This window comes from Staurois parvus, unplaced genomic scaffold, assembly GCF_062004578.1.
Source record: "Staurois parvus isolate SC_StPar_1 unplaced genomic scaffold, SC_StPar_1.0 ptg000131l, whole genome shotgun sequence".
In the NCBI taxonomy this organism is placed as follows: Eukaryota; Metazoa; Chordata; class Amphibia; order Anura; family Ranidae; genus Staurois; species Staurois parvus.
The window spans coordinates 7,217,068-7,240,286 of record NW_028317927.1 but is presented as its reverse complement, the minus strand read 5'-3'; the positions used below and the strand labels follow the sequence as shown (position 1 = coordinate 7,240,286).

The following is a 23,219-nucleotide window of genomic DNA, read 5'->3' as shown; positions in this document are numbered from 1 at the left end:
GCCTTAGATACACTTTTCAAAATAGGGTTTAATAATGGAAAGGTCAAAATGGTGCAAATAAAATATTTACAAAAAAAACCCCAACATATTACGAAGTAACAAAGAGGCAACAATGCAACAGAAAAATAGAAAAGACTTGAAAAGTGAAGAAAACTTGCAAGTCCTTTTTCAGCAGAGTCCAGTGATTAAGCAAAAATGGTACAGTGGCTCTCTCAAGTCCTGTTAAAATAGCTGTCAAAGTGTGGTGGCATTCCACTTTTCTTCACATCGAGGGGGGGTGTTGACAGAGGTCATCTGACCAATCATCCAGTCTAAGGGGTGGTTGCTGGGATGTCACCGCTTTTATGACCAAGTGCCCAGATACAGTTTTCTAGAAGTATTATTATCTCTGAATATCTGTAGGGTACAGTCGGCTACCCTGCATATTATTGTCCAGCATGATATTAGCTTTGAAATGTATATAGATATGACAGGTCTTAGATATCCATTTCTCATAGGGAGGGGCGGGGGAGGCCTAATCTACTCTGGTACCTCCTAGCATAGGGTGTTTAGGTTCAAAATGCTATCCAAGAACTGATGAAGGCGAATATGACTTTATTCTGCTATACTGTCATTTTTCAGAAGTTACAAAATATAGTGGGATGATGATGGCTTCTACCGAGAGACAGATACATGTATACTAAAAACGTCCAACTAAGTTATTTATGACCCAATGTCTGTTCACTATGTAGTCACTGAAGAGGCTAAGTCAGACATTTTTATGGGCTCGTAGATGTGTATTGGGATTAGATTCTGCCAGCCCTATTAACAGATGGGTAAGGGGTGTCTGGCATCAGCTAACAGATGTGTATTGTATAAACTGATGGAAAGAATGGGGAAAGGCCATGTGGCTATGCCTTCTTATGACAAAACGGCATGGGAGACATGTGACGTGAACAAAATGGCTGCTACACACATAGCTATTTGGGTGCCAAGTACACATGGCCATTACATCATCTCCTAGGCAAATTGAGCAGTTATCCCTGGCAGCAGAAAGGGTGCCCCACTGCAAGGGTAAATGTTTTTCATCTTACAGCTTTAAATAAAATACAAAAATCTATTTCGATTCTTACCAGTAATTCCCTTCTCTGGATTCCTCTACCACAGCCTAGAACAGGAAGAGACAGTCCTCATCTACCTGTTGGGAAAGAAAGAAAACTTTAATGGTTTTGCCCCACTGTTATCTAAAGATAAAGGCTGGCTTCACACATGTACTTTCTGGTGTTTTGCATAACAAGTGTTATGTTATGCGTTTACCTGCATTGCATTAAGGCAGACCATTTATTTATAGGCAGACACAGTTGTGGCCCTGCGTCATCACCCTGTCACAAGGGATTACAGTTGAGACTGCATGTGGCCTTTTCAACATAAATTATGCAGGCATGGTGACTGGAGAACAACAACAGGAGGACAAAGCTAAGCAGAATCCTTTTGCAATAGCCTTTACTGGTGGTAAGAGGGAATGGCCAGCTAATCTGGGGCTCTATACAAACAGTCCGAGTCCTTGCAGTCACCACGGGCACTTACTTCCCCAAACACATGCACACCAGAAGTCTTTAGCAAGGGTCTTACTCACAATATCTAAGGACAGCTGTCGCCTATCAGCTTTCTTACAACATTCTTCCATGACTACAGGATTCCTTCTTACATCGGCCTTCACAGGCCCTTTGGCAAATATACAATCCAGATTCCATCAGACCCTCAGTCAAGCACAGGTTAAGGCACAACATTAGTTCTCTGGTACACAGGTTGCATCCCAGGGGCAGCTGCCCTAGCACTAGAACACTCTGAGCAAGCCTCTTAAACATTTATCTTTTTCCTCAGCCACCTTCTGCTGGGTGGCCCTCCCAGGGACTGGCTGAGAATAGGTAAATATTCATAACTTCCTACTACGACCCTCCTACTCTATTCTCTGGAAGCTTCTTCTGGAGATAGGCAGGAGTAATCAGCCACTAAGCTTAGGGAGACCTGACTAGACCTAGAAAACAGATCACTAATCCACGAGTATAGCAGAGCCCAACAACAAAATTCCGCCTAACTAGGGTAGTCCGCTGCAATTATATTTAGACAAACTAAAAGTGGAAGAAAAGAACACAAGCATTCTACAGGCATCAAGGATGATGTAAGATAATTATAAACATAATACCATGATAATAAAGTATTACCATATATCCAGTAAAAGATAAACATACAGTACTTTATTAAAGGGTTACCATATTAGATAAAATAAACTGAGTTTGTCTTGTACGATATGAGCAACTGTCTTTTGACCATTATGAATTATCTGGGAAATGGGCAGATCTATGGTTAGTCAATCAGACACACTAGCAAACAAGGCAATGGTGAAAATATGTGATATACATTCGCATAGGAGTAGAGGGAACTATTTAATGTGGAAAATGTAATAAAAAAATAAAAATAAAAATCAAGTAATATAGCATGGTGAGATTATTTGTCAAGTATTATTCTCTTTCTCTCTATAATAGTTTTTTTAGAGAGGGACAATCCAACCAGTTATCTCTCAGAGGAGAACTGCCTCACAACTGTGAAAGGATAAAAGAAATTTTTCAAGGAAAACCTTATCAATTTTCTGAATTATGTTAATCTTACCTAGGTACAGTGGGGCAAAAAAGTATAATTTGCAAATAAATTCTTTCCAAATCAGCCAATGTGATTGTCTGGATTTTTTTTCTCATTTTGTCTCTCATAGTTGAGGTCTACCTATGATGCCAATTACAGGCCTCTCTCATCTTTTTAAGTGGGAGAACTTGCACAATTGGTGGCTGACTAAATACTTTTTTGCCCCACTGTATTACAGGAGGTTTTAGTTTGTTCACAGAAAATCCTTTTCCATATCAGGAAATTTCAGAGCCATACTTTCTCTTTTGGGCATTCATGTAACAGATGTTTTATTTGGTTATTATACTGTATAAGTAAATAGACTATTGAAATCAGGGCCATAGTGTAATAATTGAAGTGACTTATACAACATTCATGTAAAGTCTGTCCATGCTGCTAAATCCTAAACCAGAACAAACTATTATAAACTACTACTGCAGGGTAGATAGGCTGACTGAGTTCCAGTGCCACACCACAGTTCCTGACGGTGAGAAGTTCCATTCCAGGTTGGACAGACAACAGTTGGAGGATACCCCCATGACCACTGATTTTGTCTTCATGGCTCTAACACTAAGACAGATGCCGCATCATCCTCAGGGGCCCCTGCAACTGGACTTTGCTGCAACATTCATTTGGAGGTATCTCTATTAAAGTGATTGTAAATCCTCGCCTTGTAAAACGACCCATTCAGTTTATAATGTTATTTTATTTTTAAACTCTACACAAATGTTTTGACTTTACTATTTCTATTTTAAATACCTTTTTTTTAATAAACTAATTCCCCCTGTTCTCATCTAGGATAGGAGAAACAGCAGTACACTGATCATCCCACTGAAAGGCTGTGCGGGTGGGGGGGGGTGTCAGGACAAGTCTCATCACTGGAGGAGAGCAGGCCGAGTTCCCAGTATATGAAAAGAACAAACAGGTGGACGTAAGCACCTAGTGCATTACCAGAGATATTTATTCTTCAAAAAACAAGTATCATGACAGGTGGGTATTCAGAAAAGTAGAAGATAAAAATAGCGTTAAAAACCACGAGATGCCACAATGTATAGGAGTCTCGTGTCCTAACATGCAACCCTGCTATGCTGGCGACCTGACGCGCTTCAGGGCACAGAGAGCTAAGCTGACCAGCACATGACATGTCCAAATATATATGCATAACAACCATATTGGCCCCACCAATTGCCCCACAGGAAGGGCAGATGCATGCCTGTGCACATACATAAATGCACCCATACCAGGAGCCACAACACGCACTGCATGTCTAAATCACCAACCTGCAAGCTACAATGGGATGCCCACTGCACTCACATGATACAGTACAAGATAATAATGATTATGATGATTTTATCTCAAAAAGGATGTCCCACACACATGTACTGAGTCTGGTCGCTGTGCTGTCCTGTCATGGCTGAGGGCCGCTGGAGTGCACACCCAAATCAGCCACAGACTGGAAGTACATGTACATGTGCACAGGACAAATATTGTCCATTGGTGGTCGTCCTTAGTCCTATTCAACAGTGGTGGATCTCTGAGCGTTGGGACTGACTGTGTGGTTTGCGAGTTCCCAGCATAGCTAAAGAACTGACCATGGTGTGTTTACTTACTTTAGTGTGGTCAGTTTTTAATAGGAAAGCAGAAGGACTGGAAGGAACACCAGAGATTTCACATAAAGGAACCAATACAAAGAGAACAGGATATCTTTTCATACAAGTACATGGTACAGCCGCCACATATCAAGATTATGAAATGTTGGCTTTACATATTAAGAACTATATATACCCAGGTATATGTGCATATTTCCACCAGGACTCCTATTGGGCTGTTTGCTGATAATACCTGTTTGTACATTGGATATACTCTGTGTACTGTTATTAATCTCTTATATAACAGTTGTATTATTTCTATATTGGTGTGCATCTTTATGCTTATGGTTAAGGTTATATGCTGGTTGCAGTAGCTCTTCTGCTCCAAATTACTTTGTTTAGATTACTAGATTAATTTCCCAGGAAGGGAATCCCCTCTGCTCACACAGGCCCTGTCTTGAGTGGGGAGTACTGTCAGCTACTCTTCAACTTAGTGAAGCTTCTGGTTCTCTTATTTACCTAGAGGTTTAGAGCAATATCCTGTTTGGGGAGGGTAATTTCTCAAAATTCCCCCAAAAAAGGCTACACAAATTCAGCATAAAATGTAAAAGAAAAAAAAATCAGCAGAAGTTACCTTAAGTGAAAAACGACCTCTTAAAATGGAGGGATGTCTCATTACCTTTCACGAAACAGGTACGGGCCTCATGATGATGTCATTGAGCTACTGGAAGTGACCTGGAAGCGAGTTTATTTTGCTGACTGGAATATCTATTGATGAGCATTGTCATGCTCTTTAAATGTAAGTGAATTTTATCATTTAAAGTATTACTAAACTCAGGACCCTGCATTCACTATATCTGGTCTCCCACAGTACACACAACATGGAAATGTGATTATTTTAGTAAATATAAACTGTTAAACAATTTTCTCATCAGCAGTTACAGCAGTCTTGTGACTTCTATCAGTATTCAGCAAAGCATGGTAAAACTTGTAGGAGGAGTTTTCATTCTCCTCTAGAAGGCTGCAGGACCCCTGACCTCTGCCTGGACAGTGCTGATTGACCCTGTGCTGATCACATGCACTCTCCCATGAAAAAAATCCTCTCTAGCAATACACACTAAACTGAGCATATGCAGAGTGTCTCCACAATATGTATTATTGGGAGATAAGAGGGGGACAATGGAAAAAAGGGAAGGATCAGAGAAGTCAGGATCAAACAGTGTTTCTACACAATTTAGAGGATTAACCCCTTAGGTTCCACAGTGAGTACAGCATGCTTTACTGTATATGCAGACTGATGTTATGGTTGTTGGTTTAGTAACACTTTAATTAAACCTTGAAAGTGTGAATTTTACACTATGTGGAGTGTTCTGTGTCCTGTTTTCTCCTGTGTTCATTGGAACATGTGGATACTGATGAAGGAGTTGTGGTGATATTGTCATTATGGACCAGTCATCATATCTTGGACAGTGTGTAGAAGATTCAACTGTTCTATGACCATGGATACCATATGCTGTCTGTGATTTCTCTGTCATAAGAGAGTTATGGCATTCTGATGATCCTGCATTTAGGCCTTTGGTTCAGGTGTTGGTTTCTGTCTGGTTAGGGCTCACCAGTCTAATGTTTTGGGAAACATTTTATTTTTTTTTAATTTTCACAATTAATGTGGGCTCTCTGCACAAGTGGACACATTTATATATTTATTATATATGAGTTTTATGTATCGGCGCAGCATCTTTTTCTTCATATCAAATGCAAGGGATCCACTTTTTAAATGTGTCCTTCCCCCCAGAAACACTGACTACAGGTGTAAAAAAAAAAAAAAGGACATCAGTAGAGGGAAAGTTAAGATACTATATTACATTCCCCTTTCCTCTGGCTTCCATGGTGACGTCATCGGCTCCTGAGATCCTAGATGAGGTAATAGGTGCACGCACATTTGTGTGTGTGCACATCTGTCCTGGCACTGTGCACGCAAGCGCATTAGTGTGCTTCTACTTGCGTGTTTGTGTATCTGCCCCAACACTGAGAATTCAAGGGTCTGGAGTGAATAATGCACAGATTGGAGGGCTCAGGAGTACATAACACACCAAGTTAAGGGCTCAAGAGTGCGTATTAGAATGGAGTCAGGAGTGTTTATCATGCAATGTGCAGGGGGGTCAGGACTGTGTAAGACAGAGAGTAAAGGGGACAGGAATATGTAATGCAAAAAGTGCAGAGATCAGAAGTATACAGCGCACAGGCTGAAGCAGAGACTACAACCAAACATTACACCCCCCGGTACAAATCCTCTCCCCAAACCTATATACCCCACAGAACAGATTTTCCCCCATATCCCCCTCAGTTCATATCCCCCTCCCTGCCCCTTCTCAGTACAGATTCCCAGTACAGGCCACTCCTTCAGTACAGACCTCAGCCCACTCCGCAGTACAGACCCATTTCTGGTACCTTAGGCTCCATGTACACGGGACGTTTGGAAAACACTTCTGAATTATGGAAACTGACTACTGGAAAACGTAGGTTAAAAAACATCTGTTTAGCCGCGTTTGCAGACCGCATTTATGAACGTTTGTGTTTTGAAGCGGTTTTTTAAGATAACTTCAGGAGATCTTCCAAACTGCCCAGAATGCACTGAAAAACAGTAAAAAATGTGTTGAGATTACCTATCTTTTCTGGCTGTATTCACTATGGATCCCATCATGAGCATAGCACTTTCTATACCATTTTTTCCTTCACGCAAAACCTGGAACACTGGTGTACTGGGTCTATTTGAATACATGGAAACCGCTTTGTATGCATTTCTGATGATGAAAAAATGCTCTGGAAAGCCTTTGGATATGGAACAGTTAAAAAAACGCTTCTAAACGCAAACGCTTATAATTGCGGTTAGCTGCATTTACATGCGTTTGAAACGCTGATAAAATCTATTCCTGAACACAAGTTTGGTGCGTTCAAAAAAAACGACTGTAAACTCAACTGCCTGTAAATGACACAGTGTACATGGATACATAGGAAAACATTAGGGAGAGTTCAGGGGCTGATGAAAAAAATGCAGAAAAGCTCCTGAACGTCAGTTTGTCAGCTGCAGTGTACATGAACCCTTTTTTTCTTAGCTGCGGATGTGAGCTAAACCCAGGAGAAGCCTCCCTTTGCTTTAGCATATGAATGAGCGGGAGGTGAAATTTGCATATGACTGCGCTACACACACACACACACACTCATATATATATATATTTTACACACACTCATATATATATATATATATATATATATATACATACATACATATACATACACACACATACACACTCCTATATTTTAAGCTCCAAGGAGCAGGGCCCTCCTATCCCTCTTGTATTGAACTGTACTGTTGCTGTATTGTCTCCCGTTATATTGTAAAGCGCTGAGCAAACTTTTGGCACTATATAAATCCTGTATTATAATAGTAATATATATATACATACATATACACACACACACACACATATATACAAACACACACATACATACAGATATATACACACGCATATCTCTCTCTCTCTAGATCTATCTGATCACCCATATGAGAATCACATGGCAATGAAGTCATATGCAAACCCTGTGACGATTTGCATATGAATGCACTGTGGCTACCAGGTACAGGGGCAGAGCATTTGAGGGACAAAGCCTCTGTACATCAGATAGAGGGACTAATCTGAAAATACAGGACAGTCACCCTGTTGTGAGCTATAAAGAGATGTATAAAGGCCCAGTCTTTAATGCATGGTAGTATATGTGTATGATCATACCAGACAGTTCAAAATGTTTAGCATCAGACAAGCTTCAGGGTTGGGCAGGAAACACTGCCAAGTGTGAACAGCCTTACTTCCCAGCATGCCACAGCATTCACTGCAATTCTATCTTAAATACTTGGATCATCGGCTTACACCATGATAAATCTGAAGGACACTGATTGCATATTTCGTCAGTTGCAATTTTTACAGCAGACAAACTTTGGTTAATGGGTCAGCCAAGTAGTGCTAAGAGAAGCAGCACTATAGAGATTGAGGATGTGACTTTGGGGTTATTCTACAGAACAGAACATCTGGTATTTGTGCTAAAGTAGAGTTGCTGACATTACTTCATTAAAATTCTATTAGTATCTCTGGTGGGAGCGACAAGGGAGTCTGTGCCACTTAGCATTACTGTACTACAAGTCAAAGAAAACATTTTTTGTTCTGAAATATTCAATGCATAGAGAAGGACAGTCACATTCTTTCATTCATAAAACAAATGCTAACAGAGAACGGGATATTTGTTTATCTACCCACCACAAATGGAACAAATGTAGCTACTGTATTTTCTTGTTGACAGTGATGACAGCATGCAATGTCAAAACTGTAGCTTTTAACTGTAAAAATTACTTTTTCTGGCAGGCCTTACATATTTTGTAAGTCAAGTATGTGTAGACAGACTCTTAAGCATATCTACAAAATTCAGAAAAAAAATACAGACAGGACAACAAATATGACAGATCGTAGTTAATAAATCTGTGTTCCTACTAAAGTAAACAAATATTAATTTGTTTACAAAGTAAGGGAGAGTAAAGCAGGCCATACATGGGTTGAATTCTGAACTCTTTCCTTGATTTTCACAAATTTTCCAGCATGTCCGATAAACGAAAAGGGGAGGAACCACAAAAATCGGTCATTGCCATTGCCCCACTAACAGAGCGAAGACTGCACGATTATTCTTAGGTCTGATTTTCTAATGAAAAATCGTTTGGAAATCAACCCATGTATGGCCGGCCTAAGCTTTGTGAAAGTTTAAAATCATAACCGGTAAAGCCTCTCTCCCCGACTCCATGTGACAGGGATGGGTGTCCAATCAATGTCAGGTGGAGGAGAGCTAAGTGAGCCACAAGCTTTCTCAAAACCAGTATTAGATGGTTCTATTTGCAGCCCAATAAAATGGTGGGGAAGCGAAGGGAATGTGGGTGCTGTCAAAAAAGTGGTTTATGGATTTTATACAATATAGCAACTGAGAAAAAGATGTAATATTTGAATTTGTACTGATTTCTGCTTTTAATGCAATTTAAAAACAAAACAAAAAAAAAGCGACCATGTCTCCAATAAAAATGATTATAAACTTCAGATTAGGTTAGGCTAACGCTACATGTCCAAGTTTGATTACAGCAAACCCTCTCAGATATAAACAACATTCATATGGAAGCGCTGCCCAAATACATTTGATACAAAATGGCATAAACTAGATAACCATTATACATAAATTCAATAAATAAAGTCCTTGATGTGATATTAATTAGTGCATGTGCTTCTTCCACAAACAATAAGTGATTTGTGCTCCCCACCTGTGTGCCCACTAACTCACCAGCTGTATTGGACTCTTATAATGAAACAAGAGTCATTCACGCTTTGGTGGGGCATGTGGAGTTCTGCTGAGTCTTGTAGTCCTCCTGGTTTGAATGATGCGGATCATCCTCGCATGGTGGCATGATGTGGAGTATGTGCATGCAAAGAATAGAGGAAGGCATCCAAATAGTGTGATTCCGTTTATTAAAAAGGAGTGCAATGCTTGTGCACTCCAAAACACCAGTAGTGACGTCACCATAGTCCATTTCTAACGCGTTTCGCCCCTACCACTGGGCGTCCTCAGACATTATTTATCTGTCCTGGGCGCAGGTTAATCATTTTGACTCTAACCACCAGTGTCTAGTTAAAAGCAGAAGCTCCAACAGAAATATAATGCCATGTTCAAAGGGAATTCCTAAAGAGGTCATAAAAATTGTTCTATCAGTTTCCAAAGGAGTACAAAGCCCCACCTAAGGTTTTGCGACTCCAGTGACCCACAAAGAGCTATAATGTTCAAGCAGAAAAACACTTGGAAACACTTGGAAACATACACAATATTCCCAGGACTGGTCAATCAGTCACAGCTTCTCCAAGGGTAAAATTATCTGTAAAATAATGAATGGGTAGAGAACACATCCAAAAAAATACATTCTTCTCTTAAAAAAAGCAAAAACCAGTCCATGACATAATAGTCAGAAAGGCATTTGGTACCAGGCTCTATTCTCTATTGTACAGCAGTAGGTCAGAAACCAGCTAACCAAGAATGTAAATGCTTGGCTCTGGTAAAATGTTGTTAGCAGCACCAGAAGTGAGGGTAAAACTCTAACAGAGCCCCAAATAACAGCAAAAATCTGACAATCCTTGCCCAGTGATATCCAAAACTAAGAAAATCTTTAACCGGACATACGCTTTATTATGTGGTTTTGTAAACACAACAGGAAGCAAGAGGCTCTCTCTACAAAGTGATGGAAATCTTTTGATAGTGCACATTGGACAAGTTTACCTCTATTCCAGTTCCAATGAAAACTCAATAATCTTTTCCCTCACTTCCAGTCTCAGTGACAATAGTCACCAGGACAAATAGAGAGGGGAACAGCTCCAATATAGATACAGACAACAAAACAAACAGATATTTTACCCCATCACCGCTCTATCCGAAACTTTCATGTGAAGTTTGTTACAGATTGACTAGTATGTATAACCCTTCCTGCTTTACGGTACCAGTTCTTTTAGATTGGGTTCACACTGATGCGGTGTGGAAATTGCAACGTTTTCTGTGCGAATTCTGCACTGCATCAGAATCGCACCCCGTTCATGCGAACCAATGCGGGTGTGTATGTTTACAACACCCCGAAATCGGTCCGCAAAACGTGGTGCGATGTGCAGAATCGGATCGCATAGGTGTGAATACCCATGCGATCCAATTCCAGTTTGGACCCAAAAAAGACTCCTGCACCTTTTTGGTGCAGTGCGATTTGAGCAATACATAATGTATGGCTCCAATTACACCGTAACACAAAATCACATGCAATTTGCACAGGAATACGGTGCGGTTCCTATGCGAATCACATGCAATGTACCGTACTGCATCAGTGTGAACCTAGTCTTACTTTAGTATTATCATTAGTCATTACCCTCTCAGCTCATATGCCGGAAGGAAGGAGACTTTCCTTATACCAATCAAAAATACTTGAAAAGAGAAATTATATACATAAAAAAACCCAACACAATGAATAAATCATGAACAAAGATAACATAATAAAGGCCTATTCAAAGAACTGACCCTAAATTTGGAAAGCATGCAGAGAAAAAAGGGAAGAAAAACCCTCTACCTCCACCTCCCGTGCATATATCACCAAGGAACCCCCTAGAGGTCTGTGGGGGAGCACTAAGAGCAAGCACACCCAGCCAGAGGAAGGTCCATGAAATATCAGCGATAGCAATAATAAACAGCTTACCTATCCCAAAAGTCACCAAACAAAATATATAAACAGCCAAATTCTGGGATCTTAGAAAATCATCTCACGTTCACAAACCACAAGAGAAAGAGACAAAGGCCACATCCAAAAACATAAAAAACACTATCTCAAAAAAAGTTGTTTAAAACTTCCAAAAGAAGAATCCTACAACATAGGAACGTCGCGTCACCTCCAGTAAGCAAGCTGAAAATTACGTCTGTGGACTGCTTGATTATATTATTCTGTAATGGTCACTGTATATTGATATACATTTTTTTTTAACTTTTGTAATAAATTTGGGTTTTATCTTTTATGTATTTGTTATCTCTGACTGGTACAAGGAATGTTCCTTTTTTAAAGTCCTGTCATTCCCTCTTTGGGTTGATCATGTGGCTATATGGCTGCTTTGAACATCAAATAGTGTCATCAGTCAACTTGGTAATGCTAATGCTATCAGAACACATTGTGTGGACGATGCTTTGAATAATATTGTTGTAAGGACAGAGAACATCCAGTTCTTCTTGTGCCACATGGCATGTTGCTATGCAGTGTCACAGTTTAGACCAGAGATTGCCTAACTTTTCGGTATGAGGGCCACATCATATTTTACAAAAATTCATAAGCTGAAAAAAAATTAAGTTTAAAAAATGAATAAAACTGAAATGAATTAATAAATGCCCTCCAAAAACACAAAAATGTCAGCACATAAGAGCCCCCTTACATCAGAATCCTCAGTCCCGCGACCCATCTTAAAATTTTCACCAAAGCATGGATGGCACAGGGTGGAAGTGTAGAAGGTCTGAATAGAAGGCAGAGCAGGTCTTCTGAATGCTGGGATTGCCTTAATTCTGCCACCATGGATCAGTGTTTCCGTGGTGTATTTGGGTTGGCCGCCAGCACCATAGCAACAAATGATGCTGCGTGTCCTGGCTTTTCAGCCTCATTGGTTGTTACGGCACTAGAGGCCAACCTACTTACACCACATGATGCAAATACAGGACAAGTTGTCAGGGGTCAGGAAGACTCTTGCATGGGGTGGGATGTGGCCCGCAGGCCGTAGTTTGGAGACCCCTGGTTTAGTTTTATTTTTTCTCAAAAAGAGAAAACTATATGATTGTACTACTTATTGGAAATGACACTTGAAAAGAGCGTACTTTTAGTGTAGCTTTTTTTCCCTCACTGAAACCATGTCCATTAGGTGTGTTCTCTTCCCCATGAGCTTAATTCTATGACCCTAATGGTGAATGTTGATTCCAACTCAGAACTACAGACAATACAAGCGATTTGGAGCTAATGAAAAAAGCACTTCATATGCATTACAAGGTTCTTTTGATACACATAAAACATTCTTTTCTAATATTGTACAATAATTTTCAAAACTATGCTGCCTCCAAAATGTACAAATTGTAAGGTCATGCCTAAAGTAGCTATTTGTCGTTAACCTCAGCTTCCATGCGCCTGCATTTTTCAAGCCTACTCAAAATAAAAGGAAAAGAAAAGCACTTCTTTATAACACCCAAGTGTTCCACTGGTTGTTCATAGCAAATCCTTTCACTTTACGGCTTCTTTACTTGTTGATGCTTCTGTTCAAAAATCTACACCACTCTGTCAAATGATCCTTGTTTTGAACAGAGCTTTCCAGAATTCGGTGCTTATGCTGAACCACATCTCCATCATGCCAGAAATACATGGAATAGTAAACACTGTGCAAAGCTTGAAGGTTCATGTAACAGGAATAAAGCCATCTGTAATGTTTCTGCTTTAGAAAATTCAAAAATAACTGCACCAAGCTCAAATTCAGTAGATGCAGTGCACAATTACACACCATACCATCCTATCAGCCCTTATTCTGCATGTTTATGCAGAACACAAGAGTCACAGCTCCTCCCCATTTTCTGCTCAATACATTTTTATTAAAGGGTTTATAGACAGGCAAAAAGCACAATTCCAGTCAAAGGGAGTGCAAACACAAAAATCAGTGCACAACACAAAGATAGCCTGGGGCTGGGAAAGCCTCTGCTGTAATCCAGATATTTGGAACCCTCCAGTGAAGAGTCAGCTGAAATGCTGTAGCTGTAATGTAGAGACTAATGCAGGTCATACATGGTTCAAATTCCAAACAATTTTTCGTCCGAAAATTGAAAAGGTTGTTCGCTTGGTAATCCAATGGTGCCATCAATGATTTTGAAAATTGGCCGACCAAGTCATAAAGTTCACCCCATATAACAGGCAAAAACTTCTGTTCCTTCATGGTCATGGCTCATGCGCATATTCTTTTCGGAAAAATGATCGTACGATTTGACCATCGAGTCCAAAAATCGGTCCTTTTTCACAAATTTCTAACATCACCGAAAAAGGGGAGGAGCCACAAAAATCGGCTGGTGCCATTGACCCACTAACAGAGCGCAAATCGGCTGATTATTTTTAGGTCCGATTTTCGAACGAAAAATCGGTCGACTTTTGACCAATGCATGGCCCGGCCTAAGTGTAAGGAGAAATGTAACAGGGAAGTAGGGCACACTAGGAAGACAAAGTAGATGGGGGATAGAGAGGGAAAGTCCGCTGTGGGTAGGTATGAGCCACTCAATGACCCAAGCGGGATGGCTTAGCTATCAAGAGAAGGTGGTCAGATGGTCAGTAGCAAGTCCCTGGTTAAAAAAATTGACCCAGATGTAGCAATCATGCACACAGAGATGGACACGATCATCCATTTTGCTCCAAACCCCTCCATTTTGTATCTCTCTCTCCCAAATCAGATTCCTCATCCCCCCTCCCTCTCTGTTGAGTGACATGTGGTCTGTTTGATGCAGAGTTCAAAAGGCAACAGGCCCCAGTGGGAGAGCTCCATGGCTATAAAACCCCAGCCGAGCTGGTGCCTAGATGCCGGTTAGCTTCGCAATCTGGGATATCGTAAAACCATAAACCAAGTCCTTCACGGAGTTCAAAGACATTCCAGAAAAGCCATAAAACAGACTCACATTTAAACATCCATTTTCCCCTATGATTACATATCTTGGATTATGAAAGACTTACACAAACATGGAGCACATATTCGGACGGCTCACTTTAAGACAAGTCGCCTGGTATATTACACTCCCTAGCTGGCATATACAGGAGAGCAGGAAATTATATCTCCTTAACCATCCAAGCAGGTATCTCATATTTCATTGTAGACGTTCAGCAGAAGATTCTGCGTATTAATCTACTCGTGGATAGAATGTTATATGTATCCAGGGTAAGTTATGAACCATAATATAAGCCAAGAGGGATTTTTGGTCATAGCTTGGGTCTCCGCCTGCCACACCCGCCCAAATGAGGCGATTGGTTCTTTGCTTCAGGCAGACACCCTGCTGAGTTCCTAGATAAAGGCTGTGATGCTTGAAGTTAAGTTAAGCTGAGTGGAAGTTGAAGAATTCTCCCTTTTTAACAATCGGAACCAACTTGGGAGACGGCCCTTTTGCTTTGAAACCTGATCTGCTTAACCCAGGCTGACGGCAAGTACTTTATCCCTCTAAACTTCTGTTATCTCTTTGCTGTGCTATTGCTTTCTGTACATTTAGATATATATATTGGCTACATCTTTTTCTGTAAATATTTTTATTGCACCCTTTTGATCTTGTAGTAATAAATCTTACTTTCTGAAAGTGTTGAACTGTTTCTAAAGCTCTTTAATGCAAACTAAGAATCCCTGCCTCTGAAAAGCGGTACTGTGTGTGTGTTTTAAACTTCGGTATATCTCTGCCTGCGGTGACAGTGGTATACCGATGATTACTCAAACATCATAGTGTTATTGCTGATATTGCCAAGTTTCCTCATTCTCTGTACAAAAAGGAGATAGTGGCAGTGTGAAAGGTTAATTGCGCAATTAACCTGACCCAGTAACAATCGTGCTCAGGCTGCCGGTACATAGATTGTGGTCCATTAGCTGGAAAATCTGTGTGCAGGGTGCAGCTGGGCGTGGCATTGTTACAAACGTGACAGAGCAGTTTTAGATTGGCTAGTCCTTAGGTCACGGGTTTGGTGAGAAGGGCTGGGGTCTGACACCGCGATCGTTTTATATAGTGCAGCTTATTAATCATTAGATGTGGTGGCTGCATTAGTTTTCTTGTTTCAGGCTTTTCAGGCCCCCCCCTTTTGTTTTCACCTGCTACTCTGGCCCGTAACACAACTCCTGTATTAGAGAGCCTCTACTCTGGATACAGCACAGGGGTGCCTTTGGATTGCATTGTTAATCTCTGGGGTGAGGGAATTGTTAGATGTACTAGCAGATTTGGAAACACCAACAAAATGAAGCTGAACTCAAGCTTACACTGCAGTTACAGCAACAGTTTCTCTTCCTTTTGGATAAAGGTTTTACATACATAAAAGCTGATCATTGTAAGCACCCATATCAGTGGTAAATGGTTTGTCTCAACACTATCTGCTACATTTGCAGGGCAGCTTGTTCTGCTGAAAAACAACAGATCCACTAGCCAGATCACCAAATAGAAAATAAAGCCTAAAAAAAGAAATCTAATGCAGCCACCACAACAAAGAATTGGTAGACTGCAATATAATGAATGTTTGCTTTTGGGTTTAATAACGCTTTAAAGATTGCCGACACCTCTTCTTTCAGGAAGTTCTATGCCAGTTTACTATTCACCTGTGCCACGTATGGGTTGGAAGACCATAAAGCTTTGACTAGTATTGGTTTCACTGTAATGAGCAGGAAAGTAAGAAGGAAAACTGAGTATTTGTACAATGATCAGGTTTCAGATTTAGTAGGGCACTTTAGGAGTTTTCAGAATAACTCTTCCCAGAGAGATGTAGATCATCTGGTATTGAGAACCTTCCACCATGTGGAAAAGGGTACCAGGAGTTTGAAAGCCCCTAAAGCACGATTCTGACATGGAAGGATTGAACTTTGCCAACTTATGCAGGACTATATGCAAGCATGGGAGTAAATTAAAGTTGCTGAGGTATTACTACAATTTCCACTGTTTGAAATTCTTTCTGGACATTATTATTAATAAACTATTATTTTCCCATCCTTTATTATTTTATTTAAGTTTAGACAACCTACTGATCACCATAATGTACCATGAGCTGTAGGTCTACTAATTTTACTGGTGGTTGCCTGGTACCTAGAAACTACACTGCTCAACAAAAATTAAAAGGAACACTTTTTCTATTTCAATATTTTTTTATTAAAGAAGGTTTTGTTTTTATAATACAACAAGCTCATGATATGCCCACGCAGGGGCAGAGCGGAACTGTAGCATACATAAGCAGATACAAATCAGCAGGGTGGATTAACCAACGGAAATGACAGCAAGGAGGGACGGCAAAAAGCCGAACCAAATAGTAGCAGCAGCAATCCATCATATTACCGCAAAAAAAAAAAAAAACAAAGAGGAAAAACCCCTACCGAGAAGTATCAGCTCAGAAGATATGGAAAAAAAACCCCAAACCGATAAAAAAAAAAAGAAAATATAAAAGACCATAGAAAGAAATAAGAAAGGAAGAAAGATTGAGGGAGAAAACATAGAGGAAAAGAAAAAAAGAACACTTTTTAATCAGTAAATAGCATCAAGTCAATTAAACTCCTGGGATATTGATCTGGTCAGTTAATTAGCAAAGGGGGTTGTTAATCAGTTTCAGCTACTTTGGTGTTAATGAAATTAACAACAGGTGCACTTGATGGGCAACAATGAGAGGACCCCCAAAACAGGAATGGTTTTATAGGTGGAGGCTACAGACATTTTTTTCCCTACTCATCTTTTCTGATTGTTTTCACTAGTTTTGCATTTGGCTAGGGTCAGTGTCACTACTGGCAGCATGAGGTGATACCTGGACCCTACAGAGGTTGCCCAGACAGTCTAACTCCTCCAGGATGGCACATCAATACATGACATTGCCAGAAGTTTTGCTGTGTCTTCCAGCACAGTCTCAAGAGCATGGAGGAGATTCCAGGAGACAGGCAGTTACTCTAGGAGAGCTGGACAGGGCTGTAGAAGGTCCTTAACCCATCAGCAGGACCGGTATCTGCTCCTTTGTGCAAGAAGGAACAGGATGAGCACTACAGAGCGAAATAAAAACTAGAAGCGCACAAACCTTGCGCATTACCTCAGTAAACACAAATTTATTAATAAGAAAGGTACTCACAAACAGCGAATAAAATCAGGCATGTAAGTCCTCACAGGGACTTCAGAGATAGAGAGCCAGCGCGAGTCCCATCGTGGGGGTAAGCACTCAGTTCAGCTGACGCGTTTCGAAGGCCAAACATTCTTCATCCGAGCTGACTGAACTGAGAGTGATCGCTCCCTTTTATGTCCCAGGACTGAAATATTGACCCTCCCCTCTGGGTTGGGCAGTCACAGGCAGGAAGGGGGGGGCGGGGCCCCAGGTGTCAACAACATGTAATGTCTAATTGTCAGACTATCGATACAACATGATAAAAATAAATATATGTATATATTAAGAACACACATAAAATTATGTATATATATATATATGTATACACATACATATATATATATATACACACACACACACATACACATATACATACACACTCACATATACACATATAAATAAATGGATAAATATAATTTAAAACAATGATAATAATTGTGATAAACATGCAAGAGAGAAAGACTTACTAAAAAAATAAATAAAAAATAATAATAAATAAATAGTGATAAAGTCATATCCAAAGATAAATTCATCAATTATTAGGTGTACCCACATTCACACATGTATATATGATCATAATAGTATAAATGAATTAAAAAATTTTATTATTAAAAAATATATATATATTTAAAAATATATATTATTACTAGTTAATTAATACTATCATTATTTTATAAAACCTGAGTGTTCACATGTGGCTTGTGCAGGTCGGGAGTTGGAGATCCCATGTGTCAGATTGGTCGGTCATATTCCATACTTAGCAGCAGAGGGAGATCTAATGTCTCCTCCTATGACTGCAGATTGCCCACTGCGGACTGAATCTCCCTGGAACGCACGCCAAAACAGCGTGGTGCTGACTGCGCATGCGTCATCCAGCACGCGCCTGCGCAGTATGTGAAGAGCTGGCCCGTCGGCGTGATCTCAGAAGTGCACTTCCGACAGCCAATGCGCATGCGTGGAAGCGGCGCCACTCTATCTGACAGGGTTCCAGTGCTCCCTGCCAGTCTACACACGGACAAAACTCAGGAAGGAAACACTCTACTGGGAACATAGTCTGATCAAGCCACTAACAGGCATCTCCAGTGCCCAATCACAGGGGGCAAAATAGAGGATTGTGGAAGTGGTGTTAACGTATATTAGAAATTATTCATTCACTATTCATAATTTATGCACGAATAAGTGCACCTGTGAAAACGAAAGATAGCAGAGATGTATATATATAAAAAAAAATTATTAAATTATGAATGATATTAACGGATAATGAATGTGCAATACAATAAAATATAATATAAGATCAAGACCAATGTGCATATCCACACACAAACCCATATATACGCACACTGTCAGAGTGTGCACAGATGGTATGGTTTGTGTAAAAGAATGTATGATGCAAGTGCATGTACATAGGACTATACTGGAAACCGAAAAATAAATAAATGATCATTGGGTGTACACCTATTTTTTCCTTACTATATGCCCATAGTAACCAATAAAGCATGAGCTCAAAGAACTCACTGACACTAATAAAGTAAAGAGACCACTAAATTCTCACTAGACCCCAAGGGAGAGCAACTGTATGTACGTGGTATAATATACAATGAATAAACCTGAAAAATGATAAGAAATGAAAAATGATAAATAATGAAAAATGATGAAAAATAATAAAAAATACAAAATGATGTATAATAACTAGTTGAAGATTGATCAGCAGTGACTGGTGGCTAAATGAGAGTATGAATTTCAAGGTCATCATTTAGGCCTCTAGGGCATAGAGTGCCCAATGTGAAGATCCAGAAGCTTTCCCTTCTGCATAGCTCCTGGTATCTCCTCCCACCGTCCAAGTCCTTGGAGATGGCCTCAATTCCAAAGACTTTCATCCCGCAATGATTACTTAGATGTTTTTCTTTGAAATGGCGGGGGACTGAATATTTGTCTTTCCCTAGTTTAATGTTACTTTTGTGCTCACTGATGCATGTCCTTAGACAACGCGAAGTGCGACCTACATATAGTAATCCGCGTGGACAGAGTATGCCATAAATGACAAAGGAGGTCCCGCAGTTTATAAACTGTTTGATGGGATAACATTTCCCGTTGGTGCTAGTAAAGTCTCGTTTTCCGATGGCATATGACTCCACAGGTACCACATTTAGAGACACCACACCTATAGCTTCCTTTTTGATCAAATGGCGCTAACCACTGACCCGGGTTGGGTGTCACGGTTTTACGTATCCTACTTGGCGCTATTAAGTTCCTAAGGTCTCTAGGTTTTCTAAAAATTAGTGTGGGTTTATCACAATTATTATCATTGTTTTAAATTATATTTATCCATTTATTTATATGTGTATATGTGAGTGTATATATATATATATATATATATATATATATATATATATATATATATATATATATATACAGTCAGGTCCATAAATATTGGGACATCGACACAATTCTAAAATTTTTGGCTCTATACACCACCACAATGGATTTGAAATGAAACGAACAAGATGTGCTTTAACTGCAGACTGTCAGCTTTAATTTGAGGGTATTTACATCCAAATCAGGTGAACGGTGTAGGAATTACGTCTTAAGGGACCAAAAGTAATGGGACAATTGTCTTCCCAGCTGTTCCATGGCCAGGTGTGTGTTATTCCCTCATTATCCCATTTACAATGAGCAGATAAAAGGTCCAGAGTTCATTTCAAGTGTGCTATTTGCATTTGGAATCTGTTGCTGTCAACTCTCAAGATGAGATCCAAAGAGCTGTCACTATCAGTGAAGCAAGCCATCATTAGGCTGAAAAAACAAAACAAACCCATCAGAGAGATAGCAAAAACATTAGGCGTGGCCAAAACAACTGTTTGGAAAATTCTTAAAAAGAAGGAATGCACCGGTGAGCTCAGTAACACCAAAAGACCCGGAAGACGACGGAAAACAACTGTGGTGGATGACTGAAGTATTCTTTCCCTGGTGAAGAAAACACCCTTCACAACAGTTGGCCAGATCAAGAACACTCTCCAGGAGGTAGGTGTATGTGTGTCAAAGTCAACAATCAAGAGAAGACTCCACCAGAGTGAATACAGAGGGTTCACCACAAGATGTAAACAATTGGTGAGCCTCAAAAACAGGAAGGCCAGATTAGAGTTTGCCAAACGACATGTAAAAAAGCCTTCACAGTTCTGGAACAGCATCTTATGGACAGATGAGACCGAGATCAACTTGTACCAGAGTGATGGGAAGAGAAGAGTATGGAGAAGGAAAGGAACTGCTCATGATCCTAAGCATACCACCTCATCAGTGAAGCATGGTGGTGGTAGTGTCATGGCGTGGGCATGTATGGCTGCCAATGGAACTGGTTCTCTTGTATTTATTGATGATGTGACTGCTGACAAAAGCAGCAGGATGAATTCTGAAGTGTTTCGGGCAATATTATCTGCTCATATTCAGCCAAATGCTTGAGAACTCATTGGACGCCGCTTCACAGTGCAGATGGACAATGACCCAAAGCATACTGCAAAAGCAACCAAAGAGTTTTTTAAGGGAAAAAAGTGGAATGTTATGCAATGGCCAAGTCAATCACCTGACCTGAATCCGATTGAGCATGCATTTCACTTGCTGAAGACAAAACTGAAGGGAAAATGCCCCAAGAACAAGCAGGAACTGAAGATAGTTGCAGTAGAGGCCTGGCAGAGCATCACCAGGGATGAAACCCAGCGTCTGGTGATGTCTATGTGTTCCAGACTTCAGGCTGTAATTGACTGCAAAGGATTTGCAACCAAGTATTAAAAAGTGAAAGTTTGATTTATGATTATTATTCTGTCCCATTACTTTTGGTCCCCTAAGAAGTGGGAGGCACATATGCAAACTGTTGTAATTCCTACACCGTTCACCTGATTTGGATGTAAATACCCTCAAATTAAAGCTGGCAGTCTGCAGTTAAAGCACATCTTGTTCTTTTCATTTTAAATCCATTATGGTGGTGTAAAGAGCCAAAAATGTTAGAATTGTGTTGATGTCCCAATATTTATGGACCTGACTGTATATATATATATATATATATATAATTTTATGTGTGTTCTTTATATATACATATATTTATTTTTATCATGTTGTATCGATAGTCTGACAATTAGACATTACATGTTGTTGACACCTGGGGCCCCCCCCCCCTGCCTGTGACTGCCCAACCCAGAGGGGAGGGTCAATATTTCAGTCCTGGGACATAAAAGGGAGCGATCACTCTCAGTTCAGTCAGCTCTGATGAAGAACGTTTGGCCTTCGAAACGCGTCAGCTGAACTGAGTGCTTACCCCCACGATGGGACTCGCGCTGGCTCTCTATCTCTGAAGTCCCTGTGAGGACTTACATGCCTGATTTTATTCGCTGTTTGTGAGTACCTTTCTTATTAATAAATTTGTGTTTACTGAGGTAATGCACAAGGTTTGTGCGCTTCTCGTTTTTATTTCGCTCTGTAGTGTTGGTCGCTGTTTTTCCAGTTCTGGTTCCATCTATGTGCCACTCGCCTGGGTCCTAGAGCGCAGAAGAATTCGTGACAGGATGAGCACTGCCAGAGCCCTACAAAATGACCTCCAGCAGGCCACTGGTGTGAATGTCTCTGACCAAACAATCAGAAACAGACTTTATGAGGGTGGCCTGAGGTCCTCTAGTGGGCCCTGTGCTCACTGCTAAGCACCATAGAGCTCGATTGGCATTTGCCATTGAACAGAGGTGAAAGGGTCTGGAAAGGCCATGGAGAACGTTATGCTGCCTGTAACATAGTTCAGCATGACCATTTTGGTGGTGGGTCAGTGATGGTCTGGGGAGGCAGATCCATGGAGGGACATACAGACCTCTGTTTATTTTCATTTATTTCAGGTACTTATATAACGCCATCCATTTACGCAGCGCTTTACACATTATATATATATATATATATATATATATATATATATATATATATATATATATATATTAAATTCACATCAGTCCCTAACCCTCAAGGGGCGTACATTCTAAGGTCCCTAATTCACATTCATACATACACATACTAGGGCCAATTTAGACAGGAGCCAATTAACCTACCAGCATGTCTTTTGGAGTGTGGGAGGAAATTGGAGTACCCGGAGGAAACCCACACAGGCACAGGGAGAACATGCAAACTCCAGGCAGGTGATGCCGTGGCTGGGATTCGAACCGACGACCCTAGTACTGCCAGGTGGAAGTGCTAACCATTAAGCTAATGTGCTGCCCACAGGCCTCTACAGGCCAGACAGACAATGGCACCCTGACTACCATTAGGCATCGGTATGAAATCCTTGGACCCATTGTCAGATCCTACGCTGGTGCAGTGGGTCCTGGGTTCCTCCTGATGCACAACAATGCCAGGCCTCATGTGGGTGACAGTATGCAGGCAGTTCCTGGAAGATGAAGGAATTGATACCACTGAATGGCCTCCACGCTTGCCTGACCTAAATCCAATAGAACACCTCTGGG

General features: G+C 40.5%; 1 protein-coding gene across 3 annotated transcripts in view; it reads right to left on the bottom strand.

The window, feature by feature from the left end:
• Nucleotides 1-23,219, bottom strand: part of RHBDD1 (rhomboid domain containing 1) — a 119,375-nt gene that overhangs the window by 80,873 nt on the left and 15,283 nt on the right. For all 3 annotated transcript variants that reach the window (XM_089672582.1, XM_089672583.1, XM_089672584.1), the window contains exon 2: nucleotides 1,113-1,177. The gene's annotated coding sequence lies outside the window, so the exon portion shown is untranslated. The remainder of the gene's footprint in view (nucleotides 1-1,112; nucleotides 1,178-23,219) is intronic.